The 21,405-nt window shown below is 42.9% G+C and overlaps 1 protein-coding gene and 1 long non-coding RNA gene across 2 annotated transcripts in view; one reads left to right on the forward strand and one right to left on the reverse strand.

Moving 5' to 3' along the window:
* Positions 1-21,405, reverse strand: part of LOC119386506 (tRNA-dihydrouridine(47) synthase [NAD(P)(+)]-like) — a 120,754-nt gene that overhangs the window by 22,018 nt on the left and 77,331 nt on the right. The window lies entirely within an intron of this gene.
* Positions 4,838-19,508, forward strand: LOC119386507 (uncharacterized). The gene is made up of 4 exons (XR_005182301.2): positions 4,838-5,102; positions 11,736-11,853; positions 15,652-15,851; positions 19,112-19,508. It is a non-coding gene; the product is annotated as an uncharacterized LOC119386507 (long non-coding RNA).

Consider the following 21,405-nt stretch of genomic DNA (forward strand, 5'->3'; position numbering starts at 1 on the left):
TACTGCACACCGACTCACATTCATGAGTAACCATTCATGCTCATACTCAGGTTTGCTTACGCCCTTTGTCACTCACTCGTAATCACACTCACGCCTTTCAAACGACTGTGAGTGTGTGTACTCATGAGCATAGGTCGGCAAAAAATGTGGAGCTCACTCAGGCTCACTCACCAAGCATATTTTGCCTTTAGTGCTCACTAGAACTCAGACTCACCAAAATTTTTCTAAACCAGACTCACTCGGACTCAGACTCACTGAAAATTTTCTCAACCAGACTCACTCGGTCTCAGATTCACAAAAATATTAGTCAGCCTGACTCACTCAGACTCAGACTCACGGCTCGATCTGAGTCTGAGTCGACTCATTAGTGAGTTTGCCGACCTATGCTTATGAGTGAGTATGCCGAGCTGATTTTCACATCTTCTCCAGGTAAAAGACCTGTATACGCATTGATTGTTGCAAATGATTCAGTTCAACAAAAGTGAGTTTTGTATTCATAAAAATATTTGTCTATGTTCATGGATTGGTTACCCAGAAGCTGTACAAGGTGGGCTGAAAGTAACATGTCTTAAAGTAAGTCAATGAAGTTCTTTAGCTGCGGTTAAGCACAGCGTGAAATTACTAGTTTAACCCATTGTAGTAGCACATGAACACTGGCAACAAAGACACATTCTCTTTGCCATAAAATGACTCCACGAAAACTTTTTCTTTTGTCATAATTGTGTGTTAGTGAACTTCTTGTATTCTCAGTATTAAACCAACAATGACTTCAATCAAAGAAGACCCAGTGGCCTGTAGGCATTGCTGTTTGGAAAGATTCACATTGAACAAGCACTTTCTCTGAAGTAGTATTAGGCAGTACTTCCTTCATTTTATATATATGTGTACGTCATAAGAACATACTCAGAGTCACCTTATAATATCGCTTGCACACACTTAAGTTCTGCCTAAAAGCCTACAATAAATATATATCAGAGATCATGATTTAAGGTATACATACGTGTAAATTGTTCATAAACTAGTGGTGCTACCTGCGTGCCCTCTTTATATGACGCAATTTTATCTTCTCTGAGACACTGGCCTTAATTAAACACATTATCTTACATATTGTGATATGCGTACGCACAGTGTTGTACATATGAATACTTCATGAAACAAATGTATGCAGTTTTGTTTAAAAGCTTCACTCTCAACCATTTAGTTGCTCAAAAGGGTTTAAGAGCACACATGTGTTTACATAGTTCAACCATAAAGGAAGTATTGTTGTACTCAAATCTGTAGAAGAGAAAGCTCACTGCTCTCATTAAGAGTGACAATGTTGCACTTCTGATCCTACTACTGTAATACCTTTGTCATCAGCTGGTTATACAGCTGAATAAGTGCCTGATCTTTTTTTTACATGTTGTCGTATGTGCTAATAAGTAAGAATGCTGTTCAAATCTCAAGTGATCAATAACACATATGCATCGTCATACTGATGCTCACTGTTGAAGATCACATGTCGAGCTGCTTGGTTATCAGTTTTCATGCAAGTTATCAACTAGCCAACTGTAAAATACAGACATATGAAGCAAATTTGCCTGTCTGCTCTACTTTCCTATAGACCCTGGGTGTTGATGCACATGATTATTACCTATTTATACTACAAGGGTACATAAAATGAAACAGAAAATAAAAAGAGGTAAAGACGAACGAAAGGCAGGCAGGTTAACCAGGTTGAACTGACTTGCTGCCCTACGGTGGGAGGGAAGGTGATCAGAAGAAGAATTACTCATGAAAGCACAAGGGATGTGTACGCACACTTAACCGTGTTCATCATTGATGCACCTATGAGGACTCACGTTCGTACTCACACCTACTCACTCACATTCATACTCACGCCAACTCACTCTGATGTGTACTACGTTCATACTCAGGTTTGCTCATACCCCTCATCACTCACTCGTACTCACAGTCATGCTTTTCAAATGAGTGTGTGTACTCACAAGTGAGTAGTATGCCAAGCCGTAGTCGTCATATCTACTGTAGGTAAGAGACCTATATATACACAAAGATGGTTGTAAGTGATTAAGTTCGACAGAAGTGAGTTTAGTATTGAGAAAAATATTTGTATATATTCATGGATTGGCTACCCAGAAACTTTACAAGGTGGGCTGTAGTAGGATGTCCTAAAGTAAGTGAATGACGTTATTTAGGTGCGGCTAAGCACAGCATGAAATTATTCGTTTAACCTTTGTAGCAGCACATTGGCACTGGCAACAAAGACACGTTCATATTGTCATAAAATGACTTCATGAACACGGTTCTTCATTTGTCATAGGTGTGCGTTATTGAACTTCTGGTATTCTCAGTATTAAAGCAACAAAGACTTCAACCAAAGAAGGCCCAGTGACCTGTAGGCTTTTGCTAATTGAAAAGATTCACATTGAACAAGCACTTTGCCTTAAGCAGTATTAGGCAGTACTTCCTGCATTATATACGTCATGAGAGCATACTCAGAGTCACCTTAATATGTCACTTGCACGCACTTAACTTCTGCCTAAAGGATCATAATAAATGTATCTCAGGGATCCCAATTTGAGGTAGCAAGTGTACGTGGTTTAAAGACTAGTGTGTCCTGTATATGATGCCATTTAAACTTCTCTGAGTCTGGTTTTGGTGAAATACGTTTTCTTCCACGATGTGCCACGTGTGTGCACAGTGTCATGCGTACGAAAACTTTATATAAGAGTCAAACGTATTCAGTTTTTGGTAAAGAGCTTCACTCTCTCCCATCTAGTGTACAAAGAGTCTTAGTGCACAGATCTGTTTACGTATTTCAGCCATAGAGGTAGTATTCATGTACTTACATCTGTTCAAGAGAAAGCTATCACCAAAAGTGACAATCTTGCACTTCTGATCTTGCTACTGTAATACCTTTATCATTAGGTTATGTGGCTGAACAAGTGCCTCATTTATTCACATGTTGTATGTGCGAGCAAGTGTGGACATTGTTCAAATCACAGGTGATCAATAACACATATGCATCGTCATACAGAAGCTCCCTGTTGAAGATCCCAAACCACATGTCGAGATGCTTGGTTATACTTTTCATGCAAGTTATCAAGTGGCCAATTTTAAGTACAGACAAATAAAGCAAATTTGCCTGTGCTCTACTTTCTAATACACAATGAGTCTTGACACATGTTTAATACCTCTTTCAACAACAAGGGTAGATGAAATGAAGCAGAAAAAAAAGACGAAAAAGATGAAAGAAAGGCAGGGAGGTTAACCAGGCTGAACTGATTTGTTGCCCAACAGTGGAAGGGGGGGGGGGGTCACTGGTCAGAAAAAGAGCCCAACTGATGTGCATGGACACATAACAGTGTTCATCATTGATGCACGGATACTCACGTACAGAACTGGGTTGTTTTGAGAAATTGCAGTAGCATTGTTTCAGCCCGCATTGCAGATTATGCTTGCAATGGCATGTTATATGATAAAATTTAAGTGCCTGTTTTAATAAGTTTGGAGACGCAACAAGGGCTTTAGAATTTAGATCATGGCTGCGTGGAGACACATGTGCAACACAGCTAGAGAGTGCAATAAAGTGAGGATGCTCGAGGTTCACCTTAAAGAGTGGAGCGCGATAGCATAATCGCGGGGCCCCGAGTGCATCATCTTCTCAATTGCTAGCGAGGTACACTTTCTATCACTTTACTTTGTACCCCTAGTTTTTTGTTTAGCTCGGTCCCTTTTTGCAGTCCTTATTTTGCAATATCGTCAAGTGGATAATGCCAAAAAAGAGAAAAATAACCGATGTGCAAGCAAACACAGTGCCACACACATATTCTAACCTAATGTTTTTTGTTTTATTTTTAAGTTTCAGCTCCCAACACGCTAACAGAAATAGCAGTACATCAATGTAAATGAAAAAAAAAAGAAAAGAAAAGCATTAACTGAGTAGGACTCGAACCCACGTAAACAAGTCGTGATCCCTACGCGTGAGCCTGCTACTCCAGCCTGCTACGCCACCCGCACACAGGTCATGACATCTTCCTAATTTAATAGATGAAAGTGCTTACGCGCTATCTGAGAGTGCATAGTAGGTACACTATGAGATCATACTTATTATTGCGGGCATATATTTTGGGACCGTATCTACGCCTCACACTTTTCTCGTATCTTTTCACTATAGGTTGCCGATCGCTCGCGTATGAAGACACGGATGCTTACACACAAGCAATGTAATTTACACAAGCAGTTGAAGCTTGTTCCCCGAGGCTCTCTTGCGATTAATAGTCAGCCATCGCGCGAAACTGGAATGATACGCCGTTAACCCGTGCGTCTAGCTGTGTTCCCCTCCGTGGCTGTCTCGCTCGATCACGAATTCAGCGCGGGAAATGAAGCACACGGCAGTGCCGAGCGTAGCGGCGACATCAGCTGATCACGCCGGCTTGCTTCCCTTTGCTTCAACGCAACGAAACATCATGCCTTGCAAGATCACATACTGCATTACGTAAAAGTGTTACTGCTTTGGAGTCATCCTGCTATTCACTGAGGACGGACCTACAACTACTGTAGAGTTTTGCTTCGGCGGCAAACATCGATCGTAAAGCCGCACTACTACGTCTGTGGTACAAGCAGTAGAAACCTGTCGTCTGCTAGAACAAAAAAAAAAGAAAAAAGAAGCTACTGAAAAAGTATATAACTGTTCTCGTATAAATTTTTCTTGAAAACATCATTATTTTTAACTATTTTGCCCAACAACATGCATTCTCTAACAGTTTTACACGGCGACGTTTTCTTTTTCTTTTTCACGAACAACAATTCAAGCTAGATCCATCCATAGCCGAAGCCAGATGTTATTTGCCTTTGTTTGCGAGCGTCTCGCGTGTGTTCTCATCCACAAGAAGATTGAAGGTAAAAGCATTAAATTTACGTAAGGAAGCTTCGTTCCTCGTTTGTGCGGTGTGCAAAGATTGCACGCAATTCCCGCTGTTCTCGGAGTGCCGATGAAGTACGAGTCGTTCAAGGAATCAACGAAATGTGCGGGCGCTCGAATGACTCCATGGCTGACACCCGCGGCCACCTGCTACACGCCAGTGCGAAAGAAACTAAAGGTAAGTGGGACAGCTTATTATGTAAAGCATGCTACTCGGCGCAAGGCTCTGTTACCGCACTCGGACGTGGCGTCGTAAAGAGCCTTACGCACCTTTGCGAGCGACGACATTGTGCGCGTTTCCGATTCGCTTCGACTGCGCTGATCTGAGCGTAGCCATGGCGCATCGGCACGGCCTTACGGGAGCGAATTCGCGAGAATTGCGAGAACATGCATGTGTGTGATGATCGATTTTTTCTTATGTGCATTGCAGTCAGCAGGACGCAAGTGGCGCTTGCTTCGTTTGTTGTTGATAAATCAAAGCCTGCAGCGCCATTTGCTGCTGGGCAGCATTTTGCTCACGTTCGCGGGCTATATAATTCGTAGCGTGGCTCAATTCACCTAGCCAAACACTTAAAATGTGATAATGAGCCTACATTCACGGTGAAGTGTTTATTATGCGCTTGAACGCTGGCTTGAGCTAGTTAAACGTAATCGTGTGTTTGCCTTGTGTAGGGAGAGGTGTTAAAAGAATCTTTGTGTGTATATGCACGTCGCCTTCGCGTGTCAGTAATATTGCACCAGCCAGCATCCACGTTGGACATCTGACGGTTATGAAAATTTGCATGCACAATGTGATACTTCATATTCTGTCAGAGTTTCGCGTTTTATACATAAATGTGCAGCCAGCATGTAGTAGAATACATTACGCTGCTGTGTGGCAGTGGTGTAATTATCACAGTGCTGTGGAGTTGCTGATGCAAGGATTTATAGGTACGATGCAGGAGAATTTCTCATCTGACTAGCTCATCAGGCTTGTGCGTGTTTTAGCGCAAACAAGACAAGGACAGAAGGTTGACATGTAACGACAGGACCAGCACACAGTTGCGTCTCACCCTTCTGTCCGCGTCTTGTTTGCACTGGAATACCTATGTTTGCATACTTTTAGCAACAGGCTTTTCTGTTATGCTTTTCTTGCCCAATTTGTGCTACAGTACAGTCGTCAGCAATACGAATGTAAGCACTGAAGTTAGCATTTAAAGGTCAGGGTGACTTAATGCATAGTAATGAACAGCATGAAGTAAGAACGAGAAACATAAGAACAATGCGGGACAAGCACAGACTGGCAAATGAAATATTTATTGCACAAGAACTTGCCTAAATAGCATTAGCCATACACCTCGTGCACGTGAGGGTCCGGTTAGAAAAAAACAAGTTACAAAATCAACAGGTTCATTGATTTCGTAACTTGTTTTTTCTAACCGGACCCTCATTTGCACGAGGTGTGCGGCAAATGTTATTTAGGCAAGGTTCTGCGCAATAAATTTTTCAGTTTACAGTCTGTGCTCGTCCTGCATTGTTCTTCCTTTTGTCTCTCGTTCATACTTTGTGCTGTTCATTACTATGCATCCATACCAACTGGCTTATTTTACGACTATTTTGGACTATATGCAGTTGGCAAGCGCAATAGTATTCATAACAATTGCTCAAGCGAAAAGGTATCTCTTGCTGTTCAGTAAGTCACATTTTTATTGGTAATCATTGATTAAACATGTATTTGGTGTTCTCTCTCGTTGTGCTCACAAGCTTACATATCAAAATAGATGAAGCATATATAGGCGTGCTTTCTAGCAAAGCAAACTATGCTGTTAGATTGAACACCTCACAAAAGACCGCTGCATGCTTACTTTCCACTCATTCAGGTGTGTTTGAAATACATTTCAATTCCTCAGCGCACTGGCAATAACCGTAGTAGCACCAAATGTTGACACGTTGTCGCCGCCACATTGAGAAAGTTACGTGAATGCTATGGCAACATTGCTTGCTGTTAGGGAACACTTCACACTGGGGGCAACATTAACCATTGTTTGAGTTTTATCTTTAAAAAAAATGTCGGCGTGCCTATAGGAACCTTACACTGTGGGGGGATATAGGTGGCTATTTTGATGTCATAGCCAGTCGAGGTGGTAGTCTGGAAAGTGCACGCGGCAGCAGCTCCCGCTTCAAAGGTTCTGCCGTGATGATGCACTGTGTGGTATATGTTCCCCTTGTATTGTAGCGAGCATATATGGCTACTCTACTGCAGAAGTTGCACCCAAAGTAAGGCAAAGAAGTTGCAGTTCGAAAAAGATGGTTGCTGCGTCTACAACACACCGAAGGGCACACGGTAAACCCTATACATACCATGCGTTTTTGACCACGTCAAGGAACAGTTTTTCTCAAAACCTAATAGAGTTATCCACATAATACAATAATAATCTTTTTCAAAATTTGGCACTCTTTAAACTGTACCAGATTCATTAAAATCTGGTGATTATTACTTTTTTCAGTGAACTTTTTACCACTAGGACCTAAATTTTGGGTTAATTTGCATCTTTCAAAATTTGTAACGCAAAAACAGGTAAGTGCCTAATTTCAATTCTCGTACAGTATTTGTACGCACTTATGCTGAATACAAAGAAAAATAATGAAACGCTTATGTTGAAATACATGGAAAATAATGGTAGCTAAGTAATAAAAACATAGTTTTAAGTCAATCAAGGTTAAAGTAAGAAAACAGCTGAAAGGCGATCTCTTGCCACAAACAACGTTAAACTTTTATTTGGTGCCTACAAGCTTGGTAATCATTGCCAAAGTCATTTTTCCCCCTTTGGAGCCTGTAGTCTTGCTTGCCTTGCTTCTTATGTGGCATTAGGAAAATTAAATTTACCGCAACATGACACAAGGACAAGAAGGGAGGACACAACACGTGCGCTAACTTCCAACAAAATGGTTTATTTCAGCCGAAGCACAAATATATGCAGTGGTGATGGTCAAACGCTACAGCCAGATGTCATGCGCAGAGAACTTTTTTGTCATTCTGATTTTAACAGGAGACGTGCAGAAAAGTGATATTTTCTTATCATAACCTTTTATACAAGCTATGCGCACCAACCACAAAACTAATCCATGTTCAAAAAATACAATTCTTTTTCTGTCAGGGACGGCGTGCTTACACAATCGCTACCCAACTGCTTCTACTATTAGTCTCGTTAGTTCATCACGGTTGGCCAATAACACCTTGGTGTTCCCAAAACCCGGGGCGCACCCACAAGCTCTGCAGTGCATCGTGAGCCAGCCATCGTTACCCTTCTTCACAAGGCTTAAGTGCTCTCGTAACCTGTCATTTAGACAGCGCCCCGTCTGTCCTACGTACTACTTTCCGCAAGAGAGGGGAATCTGATACGCCACCGCCTCTTTACAGTCCACGAACTGAGTCCTACGTCTTATCTTGCAAGCAGAGGCGTCTTGCGGTGCTGGACTACTCAGTCTGCAGGTAGAATTAAGCTTAATTCGATTAATTCTACCTGCAGACTGAGTAGTCCAGCACCGCAAGACGCCTCTGCTTGCAAGATAAGACGTAGGACTCAGTTCGTGGACTGTAAAGAGGCGGTGGCGTATCAGATTCCCCTCTCTTGCGGAAAGTAGTACGTAGGACAGACGGGGCGCTGTCTAAATGACAGGTTACGAGAGCACTTCAGCCTTGTGAAGAAGGGTAACGATGGCTGGCTCACGATGCATTGCAGAGCTTGTGGGTGCGCCTCGGGTTTTGGGAACACCAAGGTGTTATTGGCCAACCGTGATGAACTAACAAGACTAATAGTAGAAGCCGCCCAAATCACAAAGTTGGGTAGCGATTGTGTAAGCACGCCGTCTCCGACAGAAAAAGAATTGTATTTTTTGAACATGGATTAGTTTTGTGGTTGGTGCGCATAGCTTGTATAAAAGGTTATGATAAGAAAATATCACTTCTATGCACGTCTCCTGTTAAAATCAGAATGACAAAAAAGTTCTCTGTGCATGACATCTGGCTGTAGCGTTTGACCATCACCACTGCATATATTTGTGCTTCGGTTGAAATAAACCATTTTGTTGGAAGTTAGCGCACGTGTTGTGTCCTCCCTTCTCGTCCTTGTGTCATTTTGCGCTAAATTTAATTTTTCCTAACGTCTTACCAACAAGGCCGAATTTGTCCCCTTGTGCAGTTCTTATGTGAGCTGTTATGCAGCTCTATTCACAATGTATCGTCGATTGTGGTCAACTTCTTTCAGCAAATTTACTGTGCTTTGGCCAGGCTTCAGTCCTAATGATTTCAGAATTTCGGCATGTGTGATACTGCCATCATTAGATGAAAAAAAAAGCATCCATCGTCGCAATGTTTAAGACTCTGAAGCCTAACAAAGTGCAAGGACTTTGCGACACAATTCGGATTAGCTCAACACTTGCACCACACAGTTTGCATGCGCAGTTCTGTCTAATTGCATCACAAATAATATTGATGTCCATTAGAGCGTACCCGTTGTCGCCCTGTGCGCGAGTTGCCTTGAAGGACGCTGAAAAGGGTGGGATTCAATGACGAAGAGTGTGATGGTTCAGTGTTCGGCACCTCAGTACGTCGCTAGCATTTATTCGCAGTTACAAGACAACTGAATTAGTTGCCACGAAATATAGTGTCGCTGAAGGCTTTCTCTATCCTCAGCATCTCAACGTATCGATTGGCACGACAGACACAAGGTGTGATGAAACTAGGAGCTAAAATTGTTTGAATAGACGCGCTCTGAACCAAGAATGTGAATAAAGACGCACACAGCATCTTCGGATTGTCTTTGCTGAAAAATTAGGCATGCAGAAAGTTAGCTGACAATTTCAGAAAATGGACTGTAAGCGCTGAGTGCATACGAGGCGCTTGTCTTGGGTGCGTGTTCACTCACTACTTGCTTCCGGAAAATGAGGTTCTCAGCTACAAAAAAAAAACATTCAAAGAAAAGCACGAATATGCAAAATATGGAGAAAAGGACACACTTCCCAAATTGCAAACAACAAAAAAGTGATTTTTTTTTAAATTTTGCCTTACCCTGTGCTCTTAAAGGAGTACTGACACGAATTTTAAAAATTTTCGTATTGTTGCTCTAAAAAAATACTGGTGTTGAGAAACCTAAAACGAGTATTGTGGTACCTGGGAATGCATCGTATATATTTTAATTACTGCTACCTTTAAAAGACACATTCGGTTTCGATATCGAGGGGGCGGCTTCTCAGTGACGTTTCATAGCAGTGTGACGTCACGGGGATACAGAAACTTGCGACGTACCAGGGGCAAAACCGTCATCTGGTCGTTGTGCACGTAAGCAACGATGAGCAAATTGTCGTCCAGTGGCCCTGACAGTGATTTCTGTGATTTAGGCTGCATGCAGGATGCAGAACTCGCTAACTCAGGGGAGCTGTCTTGACTCGTCGGGATAATGTCCATTGCCGTGGGGCTGGCTTGCAGATGCTCAGCGACGAAAACTTCCAAGTCAAATTAGAATATTTTACACATATTCAACTCGGGTGTGTGGACAGCGTTGACGCTGCATACGGAAGAAACAAAAAATGTCCCTTTTTCGATGTCTCAAAATAGTGTCAGTACTCCTTTAACAAGCACAAGACCAAGGAGCTATTTTGAGCAGTGTCGTGGTAAATGGCTCACGCACAGGACAGTCCCAACAAGCATCACGTCTATTCTTAGCACTTTCTCTCTGGTAGGTAAACTATGCTTGGCTTTCGGAGTTTCTCTGTTTCGGTCCCTAACGCTACCGAAATGTTTCGGTCTCTTTAGGGACTTCGCAAAGCTTTTCTGGGAGCGCGTGCGGTAGCTTCATGGAAAGAAGCGCAAGTACAGTACATACTGGTGTGATCTCCTTGATGACATTGAGGTTGCAATCTTTGACAGTAGTTCCAAGCAAGGAGCACGAGGTCAGTAAATATGTACTCAGCAGCACTCTTCTGGAAGGATCCTTACGATACAACGAAAAAAGCCATCTATGCTCACCCGTTCGCACTTCATGCAGCCGACTGCATCATGTACGTAAACTTGTGGCCACGCCTCGACGCCTCGGACATTTGCGAATTACTTGTATTATGTTTTGTCGAGCTTTGTCATGCAGCAGCAGTGAAGTCATAAACAGCTCTAGGCCACAACATTGTGAGAAGCGGCTAGTTACACAAGCCTACCAGAAAAGTTGGGGCTGATAGCGTTGTGGTCATGACATGAGCAAGTTGTAAGGACACTCTAACTCCTGGTAAATATTAATTTTATCATTGTTTTATTTCATCTGTACCCAGTTGCAGAAACAGTGAATGCCTCGTTAAAAAGGGACCTTACACATGAAGCCACAACGGTCCTGCATCGTCGCAGCAGAACCTGATATGATTTGTGTGTAAGTGGACAAAACAGAGCTAACGAAAGCCAAGCATGATTTGCCTACCTAAAAGGAAGCAATGAGGACATACGTGATGCTTGTCAGGGTTGCCTATGCGCTAAAGCCATCCACTCTGGTACTGTTCTGATAGTTCCTTCGTCTTCTACTCGCTGAGGCGCACCTTCGGCATCTTGAAGACGTTGCAACCATCTTTCTGTGACTGTAACTTTGCCGTACTTCGCATGCAACTACTACAACCCACAACTGCACGCGCTTCCCCGATTGCCAGCTCATCTGGCTGTGACAACAAAACTGGTTCTACCTCATTGCCACCATTGGTGCAAGCTCCCTATAGAATGCTGCTGTGTCTTGCACGTATATCTGTGACTGAAAAACATTATGCAAACTATGCTCATCTCAGAAATTGGTTGCAGCACTGTGGAGGCTGCAGGGTGGCTTTGCCAGTAGGAAGGGCGGAAATTCCTGAAGATGTGTTCATCCATGTTGCATCAGCTGCTTGGTGTTTTCATGGCATCTCTGCACACGTGTTGGGTGAGTAAAGTAAGGTGGTAGCAGAGCAAGGAAAACGAAAACATGGCAGCACCACTTGAAGCGCGTGCCTTTCACTTTGAATTTATCAATTTGTCATCGTGCACTGTGTGGCCTGTAATTTTTAAAGTGGGCCGCGGCGGCTGCATTTTCGATGGAGGCGAAAATGTTTGAGGCCCGTGTACTTAGATCTAGGTGCACGTTAAAGAACCCCAGGTGGTCGAAATTTCCAGGAGCCCTCCACTACGGCGTCTCTCATAATCATATCTTGGTTTTGGGACGTTAAACCCCAGATATTATTATTATTAATTTTTAAAGTGGCACTTCTATTTGCTTTATATTTGCATCCTCATGCTTCGACAGCAATGTATTTGTGACTATTTTACATTGTTTCCGCAATGTACTTTCAAGTTCTTGGTGACAAGGCTTAAGAAGTGTGATAAACAAACCACTGATCTCTATAATGACATAACACACCTGATGCTTTGTTCTCAGCGTAACGTGGTTCATAGCTATAGCTGACTTCACCGTTTATTTGTGGCTGATGTTGTGGGCAAGCAGCAAGCACGACTTCGGATTGAAGTGGGCGGTCATGGCTGCATAGGCTGTGCCATGTTGCTTCGTAACCACGGTTACTGGTGGTTACATATACAATAAAGGAACACAACGTACATTCGAAACGAGGTTAACATATCGGATATCACTGTGACAAATCATTTGCCAAACAAATGCAAATGTCTCAAGCTTGCCACTTTAAACTGCCCCTAAACCACCCAGAGGTCAAAATATAGTTGTGGTTTTGCAGTTGTGCATAAGTCTACAACGAACACATAACCGTGAGAATTTTTTGAAACTGTGCCGTAAAAGTGGAGTTACACGTGTTTGATGATACAAAAGAGGCCCTCTCTGGTTTCGCTTTTTCCTTCTCTGTGCTTCGTTTGTCAGCTCGTCTCTCTTCCTGGCCGAGTGCTCCTCTTCACCATGCCAGGAGGAAGAGCGGTGAGCGGACAAACAGGCATTGTGGGTGCTGAGCAGATGAAAATGTTGACATCGCGGTAACACTGAGGAGCAGCACTGCCGAAAGGCCCAGAGAGGAGAAGAGATTGTTTCTAGGGGGAACTTGTAAGGCGCCCGCGGCTCGTAGTGCTGCCACAGTTGACATTGTTGATCGTGATGACATTCGGAACTCGATGCGCACATTTACTTGAAATGTTAAAAAAATATCAGAGGTGATTTAGAAGTCTAATGCAATTACTTATAGAATTATGTTTCGCTGCGAAAACACATAGCTTGCTTACACCTCATAGCTTCCACCCTGCTGCAACCAGTTTGTGGGACGGAGTATACATATCAGCAATAAAAAAAAGATGAAAAATAACTCAGTATCACTAGTCCAATTCCAGCAATCCCAAACCTGTAAATAACTGAACTGCTAATACTGCTCTAACGAAACCCGTTCACAATGAATCAATGGTAATGAAAGTGTCATATTAGGAAAAGTTTCGCAGGAAAGCTCAGGTGAAGACTCTCTTTGAATGCAAAGCAGATACCATGCAACTAAGACGTGGATAGATGTCATCTAGCGGTCACATTACAAGCAGGATAAAATATTCCGTTCAGGTGCTTTGCTTGCATGCTATAATGAGAAGGGTTTTTAAACAAAGAAACCGTTGTTACGACTTTGCCCTGTATTACTGAAAATCGCTTTGATATGCCTTTTCCTTTTAGGCGAATGGTTTACCTACCCAGTGGATATAAGCTGATTTTGGATAACATTATGAATGCTCTTAAAACTTTGTTGACTGTACAGCTAACTTATTTTTAACATATGTCGTGGTAGGCATGAAGCAGTAGGCAATGCGCTTGAGTAATGCATAATGTGACAAAAATAATAGTACAGTAGACTCTCAGTAAACGGAAATCTGTTAAACGGAACTGCTGCTTAAACAGAACAACTGCATCTAATATAATTGGTTTCATACTTGGATTCTGCACTCCTGTTCATCTCTCAGTAAACGGAACTCCTGTTAAATGGAACACATTTTCCTGGTCCCTTCAGGTTCCGTTTAACGAGAGTCTACTGTACTTAATATTACAGGCTGCATACGTTTACATGTCTCTAAAAGTATGTGTACAAGTTTTTGTTTCACTCTAACAAAACATCCGGGCCATACTCACTATGTGGGAACAAATAGCTTCTGCCCTTTTTAACTCATCTCATCTCTTGGTGGTCAAAAGAAGCATCGATAGTGCATATCCTTCCTTTGTCAGGCTACCTATCTGAAACACTGAATCCCGTTCATCTTAACTGTGTGCGAGTTGGTCCCTTTTTAATAAGTTTCTGTGTTTGTGTGTGTGGGGGTGTGTGCATGTGGACGGAGGGGGGGCACACCACCTGTCACCCTGTGTGACTTGTAGATTTTCTGTTGTTTGTTCCACAGATACCTCGTAATCTGAAGAAACCAGCAGAATGCATCAGTGTCAGAGTTGGCTCCTGTAGCGCATGCAAGTAAGATATGGTTTGCAGGATCAGTCATTCTGCCACTTGCACGAGAAAGGGATACAGGAAGTGGTGCTGAACGCACTTGGTTAGCTTTGAATTGAGCAATCTTGAATTTCATTTTCGTACAGCATTACATAAGCTAGACATTACAGGTCTTATAGCAGTACGAAAAACATGCAACGAGCAAGGCTAGAAATACAAAAATTGCTCAAGGAGGTTCAACACAAAACTTGGTTCACTTAAAATATTTGGCGTGAGCTCTGCGTGTTTTCCAGCATAGGTCCCCATTTCACAATTCAGCTCATGCAGAGCAGATTGTGTTAAGCAGGACACTCATTTTAACAATTCTTGTGGTACTTGTTCTCTTTAGTTCACTGGAAAGCTAACTAGTCACTGTCTTCATAATGGAATAGTAACGCTGAAAGTGCTGTGAAACATTTTCAGAATTTTTGGATCTGTGGCTACTATGAAGTTGTGTACACACAACACAGGCGGCAAACAGTGGGAGGTCAACACGACAGCGGTACGAGTTTATGCACTGCAGTTTGGTGCACATGCGTGCATTCCGCATGCGTGTGCCATGGCTCGACATGTCCCACTAGTTGACACGAAGCCAACGCTGCTTATTAGCATCAACTCCTTTGCCTAGTAAGCAGCACAGAATAGGACGGGGATAGGTAACAATATAATAAGTGTAATTTTGAGCACTAATTATGGTGCACATTAAAGCATCAAACTATGTACAGCAAACAGAACGACTCGATAACACATCATCAGGCAATTTCTGCTAGGATGCATGGCATACTGTTTTTTTTTACCTTTAAACGCAATTTAAATATGTAATATTACTCAAATTGCGAAAAGCATGCCCTGCAATTCACGATCTTTTTATTTCCGCCAGGATCTAATCAGACGTTCTGGCCAGTTGTCGGTCCCTTTAGTGATTAATAAATCTCTGCATATTTTTCAGTGTAGTACCACCATCAATGTCAACGTAAGCCATTTCATTAAAGAAGCCATCCAGAGCATCCAGCTAACGTTGCTTCCCTGTCCAGTTAGGGTTGTGGTTGTGCTGGATGAGCTTTTTTTTACATACAGTGTGTAGTGAACTAACACCTTCAAAGTCAAGCGCAGGTTCAAAAAAAAAGAACTAAAAATGAGGTTGCAAATGCAGGGCCTTAACTTTAAGAAGGGATGCCTCAATAGGCCTTCTGGAAAATGGGAGTGTTTTCTTTTGCTGCAGAAATTCGGATATTATAATTTACAATTCTAAAGACCTCATCTACGACCTTGTGCAGGTTGATCTTAAGCAGAAAACCAGAAGTGGCAGTGGTCTCCAGAAGAGACCAAGGACCCCAAGCTCTCTGTGACACAAGCAGGAAGGGCACTGTGGTGCATTGAAAACTTGTGCCAGTAGTGCATTACCAGTGCACTATGCTGCTGTTTCATCAAGGAGAAAGGAGGTGACCAGCCCCAGAGGAACTTCATGCTCTACAGTGTGAGTGCCTGGGTGGTTTTGTTTTTGTCCTGTCACATGTGCTGAATAGTGGGTGAGATTCAGCCGCGTTGGCTAGAAGGAATAGGGGTGACAAGTGTGGTAATTTCTCTAGCCAGGTAGTGTCGACTTTTCACCGGTGCTGTTAGTGGCCCCAAGTGGTGCAGCTGTTCAGAAGTTTCAACATGGTTGTGGCTGCCGCCACAGACTACTGTAGCTTTGTCGTCTCGGTAAATGTTCAGATGCATCAGGAAAAATTCGCTATGTCACTTTCTTCTAGAGCTGCCAACATTTTGCATTATACTTGAGTTTTATTCCGGGCGTGAGAGCACAAATGAGCCTAGCATAGATTAAATGCTGAAATTTTACTCACGGGAGGCCCTGCATGTATGCCTGGCCTTGTTATCATAAGCACCTTGGTGGGTCAGCACGTATGGTGAAAAATTGGGTATCCGTTGCTTCATGAATGCTACATAATCCATCAATCACATCCAGTGAATCAGATGCAGTGGCATACTGGTCAAACGGTCTCGTTACAGATAAATGATGCGTAAATAGCCATTATTTGCAGAAAAACCATATCAGCACATTCATTGAATAAACCAGGTACAGCATGGACCGCTTATAACAAGTTGCCAGAGTCGCAAATATCTGCACTATAAGCGGTACTGCCCTGTAAACAAAACATTTGTGGAAGGCTGTACATCTGAAAAACATGACCAACAGGCACCCGCATGATTCCGACTATCTAGGCATGCAACTTGGGCGTAAATTTGCCAATGTTGAAAGGTTAATGTCTGCGGACCTGCAGTGTCGACATAGTGAACGCGGAAACAAGAAAACAAAAAGAAAGAGTGCCGTAGTGGAAAGCCGCTGACTGACTCTTCAGACCTCCACATTTATGCGAACTTCGCTGTGGTACCACACTAGCCAGAAAGTATACGTCGAAAGGTTATTGAAATTCCGGGGGCGATGTCCAAAACACAGTGGCAACCATGAACCACCAATCTAGTGTTGCACATGCACTCCCTAGTTTTCGGTGAAGATTTAAGTCACTCCTGAATGCAACAACTGCAAAACGTTTCATTGACTCGGCACCAAACTGCAACCTTGATTGTCTGCAGACACTAACAACTAGGTAACTAGTGCTTGTTAGGCCTAGCTTGTGGGAGGTTGCCCCAAACAACACGGATATCAGGCGTAGAAGATGTTGCACTCCTGTCCTAAACAGTGGGCAGCAGGTGTGAAACGAAGTTCCGGTCCGCGATCGGGAAAGTCACGCCAACTATCCTGAAAGAGTCTTCCAAGCTTGTAAGTCCACCTGCTGGTGGCAAAGGGAAAAGCTCTGTCGTGTCTCAAAACATTATCACTTGCTGGGGAATAGAGGTCGCACGCACAAGATCTCACTCTACGATGAGACTGTTTTCCCGACAGAAAACCGAAGAGCCAAACAGCAGTTACGTGCACTTCATGCAGACACGGGTGGCCCTTCATAGCGCAGCACACACACAAGCAGCCAGAGCAAAGGGAGCAAAGGCTTTTCTGTTGTCTAGGCAATCACTCCCCCTCCTCACACCATGATGCCCCCCTCGTTTTTCTTTTTTTTTCTTCCACTGTTTCCTGTTCATTCGCTCTGCATCTCATCCTTCATAACGCTGTGGTTCTTCTCTCCCAGGCTGATCCGAAGCGCACTCGCTCCGTGTCTCTGAGAATTTTGCGGCAGCCGCCTTATAGCCGGTGTTTCATGTGGGGGGACTGCACAGTAAGCGGCATGCGTGTATACGTGGTGCTTTATGGGAGGGTATGCTGAATTCAGAAAAAACTGCATTATAACCGGTCCTGCACTGTGAATGATTGCGTTATAAATGGTGTGAAGTGTACATAAATATTTTATGCACCTCAGACTGGGGCACATGTTTACATTGAAAAGTTGAAGATACTGGCAAAAAGGAAATATAACTAAACATAATTTTTTATTGCAGCCATTTGAAATGTTTCTTCTCGTTCCACAGACAGTCCTTACAGCACTCGTGGCCTTTGATCACGGGATTCAGTCTTATAATTTTTCTTCCTATGCTGGTTAGGGTTAACCAGATGTTGCACTTACTTGCATTACGACTGCAGCACTAATTCTGTCAACCAAATTTTATTATCGTTCTTCCCTAGTAATGCGCACTCTGAACTTCCCGTCCTGCGATGGCAGTTAGGTTGCCAGATGTCCATTGCTTTGCTTTGCTTCGTGCTTTGTTTTTTTCTGCGTAATTGAGTTTGAAGATTAGTCTCTCATTGTGCTCGAGCGGGGTGCTATTCCATGTCGTTCCTGTAACAATGACATTACACTGCTGTGTCATAAGCGCCGATTAGGTATTTTCTAGGGGTGTGTTAGAAATTTGTGGATAGGTGGTTAAATATTTCTCTAGTCGATCTTTCTATTGGATATATCATCAGTGTTCATGAACGCAAGTACTTTTTGGTTTTTCAAGTCTCCAACAGTGTGATAATTTTGATTTATAATTGCCAGAGTTCACATAATAAATTTGATTTTGTGTAGGGGAAATCACCTATGCTGCCATACAGCTCAATTGCAATTCACTTTCTGTATGTCTTGAGTATGCCAATAAATTACCTTTGTTTATAATGGTGCTAATATGCTTTTGATAGAGAGTGCTCCACATTGTGCAGTTGTATTCGATTTTTTTATAACACGAATTAATTAATTTTAAAGCTTGCCGTTCACTTATGCCTATTTCTGTTTGGTGGGCTGTTTTGGTCTGGCTGGCACAGACCTGCCTACTTGTGTGCTGCTTTTTCAGCTTCATAACTTGCAGCATTTCATGTTACAAAGCTGTTCAAGATGGTATTATTGCAGACAAACTAAAGTTTAAGGGAAGTAAATGCACATGTACACATTACTAAATGCTCATTTAGGGCTTTTACTGGCAATACTTGAAGTTTTTGTTAGTATACAGAAGACATTTAATTCAAGGTTTTACGTAATGAGATTTCAACAGATTTACTACACATAAATATGTTCAAAATAGTAAGAAGCACCTAGTTATTTTCCATGCAATAAGCATGCCATTACATTTTTTGCATGCGCTGGAGCTCACTCGTGCACTTTCCTTTTCTATTCACACAAATACATAAAAAAGCAGTATGTGCATTTTTTTTTCAGCATCATTCTGTGTGTTATTTCTTCTGCATGTGAACTAAGCTGCTTACATGTGCGTCTGACATCATGTGTTTATGATTTATGCATGCAGATGCCTACGGAGAACACCTCAAGGCGCATCCAAGCAACGTCCTGGAGGCACAGCGCCACTGGAATCTCAATCGCCATTTGGGGGACCTGCTTAAAGTCCTTAAGAAATGATTCCAGTGTGAGGCTTTCAAAACGGCATGAATATTAATTTATTCGTTATAAAGTTTTCATTTTTAAATTCCTGTTGTTGCACATTGTTTTGCACCATCTTTCCATGGGTGAGATACAACTCGTGAAGTGATGGTGCAAGGTGACCTCATTTGAACAATCAATTGAGGTATGCAAATTGACACAGCTAGAACGTGCTATATAAAACAAGTTTTAGTCCTTGCAGCGGGGCTGGTTTTGAAGAGCATGTAAATTCTTTCTTTATGTGAAGACTAATTTTATTGAATTTTACCAAAAGCTAAATTTTATGCCGTCCTAAGCAGGGAGAGTTTTAGCTGGTGTTTTTTTCTATTACATAAAACCCTGCATTATTTCGTTGCAGTATGACTGCAGCTTATGATGTCCAGCATATTAATTCAGTAGCTTCTTAACACATTTGTTTCTTCTAAAAGCCTTTGTTTGCTCATCAAGGCTGTGTCTAGATAGCAATCATATTTCACCTTCATGCAACATTAAGAGAGAAATATTCACACGATTTCTACACAGTACAGCTTTACAAATAACGTGAATGGCCAATTGCCTCTTATGTTGCTTTCCACGAGGTCTAGGACGTCCATCTGATTTTTGCATAATGTGGCAGATAGCTGCATGATTTCCGCATTATGCGGTTTTCCGTAAGCTGCTGTTGTCCGCATATTTCCGCATGATATGGCACTTTCCATAAGCTGGGGATGTCCGCATCTTTCCGCACGATATGGCACTTTCCATAAGCTGGGGATGTCCGCATCTTTCCGCACGATACGGCTTGCCGTAAGATGCGGATTCCGCATCATGCGGCTTTCCATATTCCAATAATTCCGTATGTACGGATCCGCATATACGGATCGTTTCAGTAGGGAACCTATGACGTCATGATGATGCCATCGCGTGATGGTTATTTTTAACACGACAGTGTTTTATGCCGGGGTCCACCAAGACTTCAGTGACGTATTTCCGTCACGGAAATGACGTCGAAAAAATTTACACGATGAGATGGCAAAGAAAAAAAGGTTCCGTCAACGGGCGTCGAACCCACGACCGCTCGGTCCGCAGCAACAGATGCCGGGCGCGCTATCCACTGCGCTACGGTCACAGACTCTAAATGCTTTACAAACGCGCATTTTATATCTACCACTCTCCCAGTCGGCAGGGTCGTGTTGCCCTCTGGGAGCGGTAAGGTAAATTAATTCGCCACTACTGTGGACTCCGCGATTAGCACCTGCACCGCCTTACACGTCCGTTCCATTCGGCGTGTTTTCAATAGAAGTTCAATTTTGTCAATGCCTTAACACACCGCGAGGTGTCAACCTTAGCCCAAGCGTCGTGAAAGCGTCGGCCTTGCTCATAGCAACACGGTAATCTGAACCAAAAATAGCGCTGCGACGCGCGCCTGCCTCCCCTGGCTGTAACACCGCGTTCCCCACTCACGCGCCGGCCCCGAGAAAAATCGCGGCCGGGCTACCGGGGCGGCACGACGCGCTTTGCGTCTCCCTCTAGTCAGGCCGTGGTGTTCAATCACATTTTAACATGCCGCGGGATGGCGACCAAGTTTTGCGTCCAATATGCGACGCTGTTCTGGCTATCACACCTCGTTCTCTGATTACTCTTTCACCGTTAACTACTACAGCTACCACAATGGTTTGTTTAATCATTTAACATGGACGTTAATCGTTGGGATGGAGATGTACCACCAATCATCAAAGTGGGTGCATACACGTTAAGCGGTGCCATTAGCTGCCAGACATCAATATACATTGTGCAAACTCTCTTATATCAATGTACAGTAAACATTCAGTTACTTTTGTAAGGGCAAGTTTACTTTCGTGTTATTACTATTCCTATGACGGAGGGATCAACCATGTTTTTTGCATAAATCGACTGACGCCGCCGACGGTCAATTTTTGTGTTTGATGAAGCATAGATCGAAGGCTTTCGCATTAATATTGCGCATGAACATTAACAGCCTGGCCGTTAACACCTGGCCTTACATACCAAACTGTCCTCCATCATGTCACCTCTGTACCGTGCGCGAAACAGCTTCGCTTATCATCCACTTCACAGAATGGAATGGATCCTCATTTTTTGCTTTTATTGTGATAGCAAACATATGGGCACACTCGTCGAGTTTTTGCCGTCGCCGTTGCCATC

Source organism: Rhipicephalus sanguineus, chromosome 3 (assembly GCF_013339695.2).
Source record: "Rhipicephalus sanguineus isolate Rsan-2018 chromosome 3, BIME_Rsan_1.4, whole genome shotgun sequence".
NCBI lineage: Eukaryota > Metazoa > Arthropoda > Arachnida > Ixodida > Ixodidae > Rhipicephalus > Rhipicephalus sanguineus.